At 38.9% G+C, this 7775-nt stretch overlaps 1 protein-coding gene across 1 annotated transcript in view; it reads left to right on the forward strand.

The window, feature by feature from the left end:
* LOC102866615 (60S ribosomal protein L24-like) overlaps positions 1-7775 on the forward strand; it is a 29031-nt gene that overhangs the window by 587 nt on the left and 20669 nt on the right. The gene's annotated exons all lie outside the window — the stretch shown is intronic.

Raw genomic sequence — 7775 nt, forward strand, 5'->3', positions numbered from 1 at the left:
TTTTTTTTGTCACACATTCTTCTAAGTGATATAGCACTGCTCTGTGCATTGTTGTACAAAGGTAACTCATGGTTGCTGTGATGCTAAACACTGTGACACTGATGTGCCAAATGTGATAATGGTTACCCATGGTGGACAGTATTTGGTGGAGCTTCCTGATTAAAACAAGTTTGGAAGCAAAAGTGGCATCCACTTCTGAAATGGCTTGCCTCCAGAAACTATGAACAGTGCTCAGGCCTTTTGTTCATAGGGTCGCTAAGAGTCCTCTACGACTTGAAGACACTCAACAATAACAACATATTCCTTTTAAACAGTTCTCTCCCTTATCTCCTCTTTTCTTAGGTTCCCCCCAAACCCAATGTCAGACCTGCTTTACAACAGTGGCACTATGCAGTACTGGAGAAATGGACTTTTTAACTATGAAAGCGACCCGATTTTTTTCTCTCACCTTCTCATCTTCAGCATAGTAAACTGAAACTGTCAACTATCTCATCTTATTTAAATCCACAATCAATACCCTTAGTACCAACAGTCAGGAGAGCAGGAGACACATTGATTTGGGAAAGTCCACTGTCAGAAATGTCTCAAAAATACTGGAGAGCAATGGTGTTACTTTGAAGAATAAAATGTGCTTGATTCAGGTCATGATCTCTTCAGTCATTTGCTACGCATCTGAAAGCTAAACAGTGTTGTTGTTGTTAGATGCCATCGAGTGGAGTATAACTCATAGTGACCCTATGAACAAAAGAGCTGAAACCACTCCTGTCCTGCGCCATCTTCATACTATCTGACACACAAGAGCCCACTGCAGCAGTCACCTTGTCAATCCACCTGGTTGAGGATCTTCCTCTCCTTCACTGACCCTCCACCCTTCCCAACATCATGAACTTCTCCAAGGAATAGCACCTCCAAGCAATATGTCCAAAGTATGTTATGCAAAGCCCCACCATTCTTGCCTCCAAAGAGCACTCTGGCTCATCCTCTCCAAGACGTATCTATTTGTTTTTTTTGACCATCCATGGAATGTTCAGTGTTCTCCAACACCACAGCTCAAAGGCATCAATTCTTTTTCTGTCACCTTATTCATTGCCCAGGTCTCAGATGCATAGCTAGTAATCAGAAAGACCATGAATCAGATGCACCTTAGTTCTCAAACTGACAACACTACTCCTCAATAATTTGGAAAGGTCCCTAACTGCAGATTTACCCATTGCAATGCATTTTCTTATTTCCTGACTGCTTGTACCAAGAGTGTTAATTGTGGTTTCAAGCGAGATGAAGCTGTTTCAATCTCCTCTCCATCCGTCATATTGGTCCTGTGGTAAGAATCTTTGTTTTCTTGATATTAAGATGCAATGCATACTTAAGGCTGCATTTTTTTATCATCTGCAACAAGTGATTCAAATCCTCCTCACTTTTCAGCAAGTGTCTGCATAATAGAGGTTCTTGATGAGTCTCCCTCCAATCCTGATGCCACATTCCTCTTCACAGAGTCCAGCTTCTCAGATAATTCACTCAGCATATAGATTGAACAGGTATGGAGACAGAATACATCCTTGACATACTCCCTTCCCAATTCCAAACCATGCAGTGCTCCCCTGCTCCATTCACACAACAGGATCCTGGTCCAGGTATAAGTTCCTCATGAGCACAATCAAGTGCTCTGGGATTCCCATTCTTCTCAACATCAGCCACAACTTGTCATGATCCACAGAGTCAAACACCTTTACTCACGCCTGCTATTGATTGTGTTTAGAAAGAACACTGTTATAAGTAATGCAGCACTTGTCTGTCAGTCTGCTGCACTGTGATTATTTGGGGTTGCTGTAATATTGAAATCTTAGCCACTGGTGTGTCAAATTCCCAAAGGGTTTCCTGTCATGGATGGGTTTTCATGGAGCTCCCTGATTAAGACAGACTAGAAAACAGGATGGGCCATCTATTCCCTAAATAAAAGGCTTTTGAAAACCCTATGAACACTAAACAAAGAGTAAATTTATAGTAGTGTAGTTTTAGAGCTCAGTTTGGAAGTTAGTTGAAATGAGGAAAGTCAGTAACAAACTTAACAATTGGTACTTGCAATGTTTGGAGCTTGAATGTTGGAAAATTGGATGTTGTTAAAAATTAAATGGAATGCATGAATATGGACATACTAAGCATTAGTGAGATGTGATGCACCAGCTATGACCACTTTGAATCGGATAATCATATGATATGCTATGCGGGGAATGAAAAACAGAAGGATAGTTTTGCATTCATAGTCAAAAAGTCAATTTCAAATTCTATCCTGAAATGCAATGTTGTGAGTGGTAGGATAATATCCATGCACAAAGAGAGAAGACCTGTAAATACAACTATTATTCAGTATATACTCCTACATCTAGTGCCAAAGAGGAAGAAATTGAGAATTTTTACCAAATTTTGCAGTTTGAAATTGATCAAACATGCAATTAGGATGTGTTAATGATAATTGGTGACTGAAGACAATAAAAATAACAGAAGAATTGGTGCCTTTAAACTGTGATTTTAAGAAGAGCACTGAATATCCCACAAAGGATATAAAAACAAATGATGCAACACTTGTCCAAGATATGTCTTAGAAAAAGTTAAGCCAGTGTGCTTCTCAGAGGCAACGATGGCAAGGTTTTGGCTCACATATTTTGATAATATTAGTAGGAGAGGCCGTTTGTGGAAAGAGATCATGCTGAAAGGTGGAGGTTTGGCAAAAGGGAGAAAGATTCCCCAATAAGGTGTACTGATAACAGTACACCTCAAGTGTATTAGGGATAATGAAGATGGCACAAGAGTAGGACAGGATTCAGGTCTGTTGTTCATAGAGTCACTAGGAGTTTTATTCGTCTTGATGGAAACTAACAACAATACAACATTGTATCCTCTCTCATGAAAGGTAGAGAGACTCATATCACATGGTTTCTGGTTCTGGTATCTCTTTGCCATGATCATACCACAGATGAAAGTACTTTAGTGAGCATAGCTAGTCATGACTTGCTCCATGCAAGCTTGTGACAGCTTCATTCTCCGACATTCAGCCTTGCTACTTTATGCATTTCTACTATGCTTCTTCATACCCTACAAATGTGTTGGAAATAGACAGAAGGAGAACATTCAAGACTTTGGGGAGCCTTAGAACCCATGTGATTTGGGCCTGGGCAATATCTGGAGGAGGAGTGATGGCCACACTTACCACATAGCTCCCTCTCACACTCAAAACCCTCAAAGTCCCAGATTCACTGCTGAGAAACTTCTGAGCCATCTTGGGCAATACTATTACTGTGGTTTCCCAGGAAGCTTGGAAAGAAGGAAGTGCCCAATATTACAGAAGAATGAGACTACTATGGGAAAAAATAGCAACAGAAGGTCTGTGGCTTTGGTCAGGCATGAGAATGAGTTGAGGTAGCAAATCATCTAAATATAGCCTATTTGCAGCCACTTCTACCACTTGTCTCAGTTTTTCATACAGTGGTGGCTATTGTGTTGATATGATGCTAAAAGCTATGTCACTAGAATTTCAAATACCATCAGGATCACTCATGATAGACTGATGTCTGCAGGGCTTCCAGACAAAGGTAGACTAGCAAGAAAAATCTGGTAATTTATTTCTGAAAATGTACCTGTGAAAATCTTCTGAGCCTTATGGCAAGCTTAAATAGTGTTGGAAGGTGAGGCCCTTATCTAGAAGACACTCAAAATACAATTGGGGAAGAGGTGTCTCCTCAAAGTAGAGTAGACCTTAATGATGTTGGTTGAACAAAGCATCTAAGAATCAGTAAGATTCATCTAAGAGTCAGTAGCTTCAAGCACCTATTAATAATCATATTTTTGAAACTATAACTCTAGGAAAATTGGAAGTCATGAGAAATAAAATGGAACTCATTTATATCTTAGTTCTACAATGATGTACTACACTAATATTGAAAAATTGAAGAGGACTAGAATCACATTAGTTGTAAAAAAACGAAAATATTTCAAAATCTATACTGAAATGTGATTCATAGCCTCTGGAAATCCAGGAATATAACATTTATGAGTTAGTTTTGACTTGATGATACAACATAACAACACATGAATTCAGATACCTCAAGGGATGGTTAATCTCCTCCCATGGTATTAACAGCCTTTGAAAACCTGCCAGAGGTACAGCTGTAGTCTATTTGGACTCTACAGTACAGCAGCAATAACAACTACATTCCAAAAAAATAAAGAAATTATTGAGCAGTATCATTAATATCAGTTATTCTAATGGTTTAATGTATTGTATGTTGTTCTGCTAACCAAAAAGTCAGCTGTTCAAATCCATTAGCCTTTCTGCAAAGAAAGATACACAGTCTCTTCCCCTTAAAAATGGAAACCTGATGAAGTGGGTCACTGTAAGTTGGAATCAACTCAATTGCTTACATTTGGTTTTATTGATTTGAACCATTACTATCACATGTTAGCAAAGTTTTATAGAAAACAATTTTTAAAAAAACCACATCAATAAAGAACTGTCAGTCAAACCAGATTCAGAAGATAGTAAAGGACATTATTGCTGATGTCATATGAATCTTGAATGAAAACACGTAATATGAGAACATTTCCCTTTGTCTTATTGACTATTCAGGGACATCTGTGTGGATCATAGAAGATTATGGATAACACTGAATAGAACATGAGTTTCAAAACACTTAATTGTGCTCATAGAATCTGTATACAGACCAAGAAACAAAAGTAAAATACCCCGTGGTTTAAAATCAGAATAGGTGTACATCAGTTTGCTTTCTCTCACTATACTAATTCAGTCCGTATACTGTGTAAATGGTCTGAGAAGTTTGAATATATGAAGAATGCAACACAAAAAATGGAGGAAGTTCCATTAGCAATCTTGTGATATGCAGATAACACAATTTTTCTTGCTGAAAGTGAATAGGATTTGAAGTCTGTCAAGATGAAGATCAGAAATGTATTAATTGCACTTTACCAAACAAATGAAAATACAAAAGATTGAAGTTGTCAAGGATTTTAGTCAATACCCATGGGTATTTACAGTCAATACCCATCTGAACAGCAGTGAAGAAATTAAATGTCATATTTCATTGAGGAAATCTGCCTAAGACCTCTATAAAACTAATAAAAAGCCAAGATGTAACTTTGAGGATGGTATATCTGACTCAAGATGTGATAGTTTCAATCAACTCATGTGCATGGAAAGCTGAACAAAAAGTATGGATGACTAGAAAAGAATTGATGCATTTTAATCACAGTGTTAGCAAAAAAAAATATTTTATATACCATGGGCTGGCAGAACAACAAATCTATCTTGCAAGAAGTACAACCAGGAAGTTCTTTGGAAGCAAGGATAGTGAGGCATATTATTAGGAAGGAACAGCCCCTAAAGACATGCAGCAGGCTTGGTAGAGGGTCAGCAAAAAAGAGGAACGTCCTCAGTAAGATTAATAGACACAGAAGCTGCAGCTTCAAAAATGAGCTCAATCATAGCAACAACTGTGAGAATGGTGAAGGGTCAGTGTTTCATTCTGTACATAGCATCACTGTGAGTTGGAAATGACTGTTGTTGTTATATGCCGTCATGTCACTTGCAACTCACCACAACCTTATGTACAATAGCTCTGAACCCTGCCCTATCCAGAGCCAGTCTCACTGACGCTGAGAACACCTAATCCCACTGCCACAGTTACCATGCCAATCCAGCTCATCTAGGGTCTTCCTCTCCTGTGCTGTCCCTCCACCCTTCAAAGCGTGATGTCCTTCTGGTCATATGCCCAAAGTATATGAGATGGTGCTTCAGAATCCTCAACTCCAATGAGAAGCTTAATTTCACTCTCTCCAAGACAGATTTACTTGTTTTTTCTTGTGGTCCATGATATGTTCAACACTCTTCTCCAGCACCATGACTCAAAGGTATCAATTCTTCTTTTGACATCCTTAGTCATTGTCAAGCTCTCCGATGCATTGCAAGTAATTGTAAAGATCATGGCCTGGATCGGGTGCACCTTGGTCACTAACTTTACATCATTGCTCTTTAGCACTTTGGAGAAGTCTCTGACAGCAGACTCTCCCAATGAAATTCATCTTTTGAATTCTAGACTGCTGGAGCTAAGAGTGTTGATTGTGGAGTCGAGCAAACTGAAATTGTTAACAATGTCAATCTCTTCTCTATCCTTCATGGTGCTGACAATTGGTCCAGTGGTGAGAATCTTTCTTTTCTTGATGTTCAGCTTCAATCTGTATTGAAGACTACAGTTCTTCACCTTCTGCAGCAAATACTTCAGGTCCTATTCAGATTCAGCAAGCAAGGTTGGTCATCTGCATCTCCAATCCTGATGTCACACTCCTCACAAAGTCCAGCCTCTTGAATAATTTGCTCCACATATAGATTGGAAAAGGTGTGGAGAAAAGACTCATCCCTGATACACTCATTTCCTAATTTTGAACCGTGCAGTGTTTCCCTACTCTGTTCTGAGAACTGCCTCCTTGTCCAAGTATAGGTTTCACATGAGCAAAATTAAGTGTTCTGGGATTCCCATTCTTCTCAAGGTTAGCCACAATTTATTGTAATCTACTCAATCAAATACTTTTGTTCAGTCATTGAAGCACAGATAGACATTCCTCCTATCCATCTGACATTGGCAATACTGTCTTTCTAGAGCTGTGACCTCTTCTAAACTCAGCTTGTATTTATACTAGTTATCTGTCAATGTACTGTCCCAATCATTTTTAGATAATCTCCTTGTGTGTGATATTAATGATACTGTTCAAAAATTTTCGCACTCTGTCAGATCATCTTTTTTTAGGGATAGGAATAAATATTAATCTCTTCCAGTCAGTTGCCTAGGAAATTGTCCTCCTGCTTTCTTGGCACAACCTGGTTAACATGTCCAGGGCAGCATCTGTTTGTTGAAATATGTCAATTGATATGACGTCAATTCCTGGGGCCTTGTTTTTTGCCATTCCTTCAGAGCAGCTTGAACTTCCTCCTTCCTTGCCAATGCCTCTTGGTCATACATTGTTTCATGAAATTCTTCTGTGTCAGCTAGTTCTTTTTGGTACAGTAACTCTGTATACTCCTCCCATCTTCATTTTTTTTTAAATTTTTAATTTTAATTGTGATTTTAATGAAAATTTACAGAAAAGTTGGTTGTCATTCATTCATTGTTGCACATTTTCAGCTCACTCCCTTCCTCTCTCTCAGTTCACTTTCCTTCTTTCTTTTTTTAACATACATGTTCATTAGGGTTAGGGTTTTGTTGTTGTTGTGTACCATGGAGCCAGAGCCGATCCGTGTCTATCCTTCCAGTAGGTTTTCAGAGGCCGTTAATCACAGGGGAGGAGACTGCCCATTCTTCTCCCGTAGAGAAGCTGGTGGATTCAAACTGTGTGCCTTCGGGATTGCAGTGCAGCTTCTTTAGGGTTAGGGTAGAAAAAAATGGGGAAAAAATTTAAAAAATTCATTTATTATTGTACCATTTCCTCCCTCTCTCCTTCCACTACCCCCTCTTCCAGACCTCTTTGTACCTCCTACTCACACGCCATCTTTCTTTAATGCTTCCTGGGTTATTTCATTTTCTTCCTGTAACATTCTTAAGCATTGCATCTCGAGGCTTCAATTTGCTTTTCAGTTCAGAGACCATAAACGACATCTAAGCAGATATACGCACACCCATGTTTATCGTGGCTTTGTTCACAATAGCAAGGAGTTGGAAACAACCTAAGTGCCCATCAACAAAAGAATGGCTAGAAAAGCTGTGGTATATTCA

The sequence above is a fragment of the Elephantulus edwardii genome, unplaced genomic scaffold (genome assembly GCF_000299155.1).
Source record: "Elephantulus edwardii isolate Elephantulus edwardi_28Jun2011 unplaced genomic scaffold, EleEdw1.0 scaffold00071, whole genome shotgun sequence".
Lineage (NCBI taxonomy): Eukaryota > Metazoa > Chordata > Mammalia > Macroscelidea > Macroscelididae > Elephantulus > Elephantulus edwardii.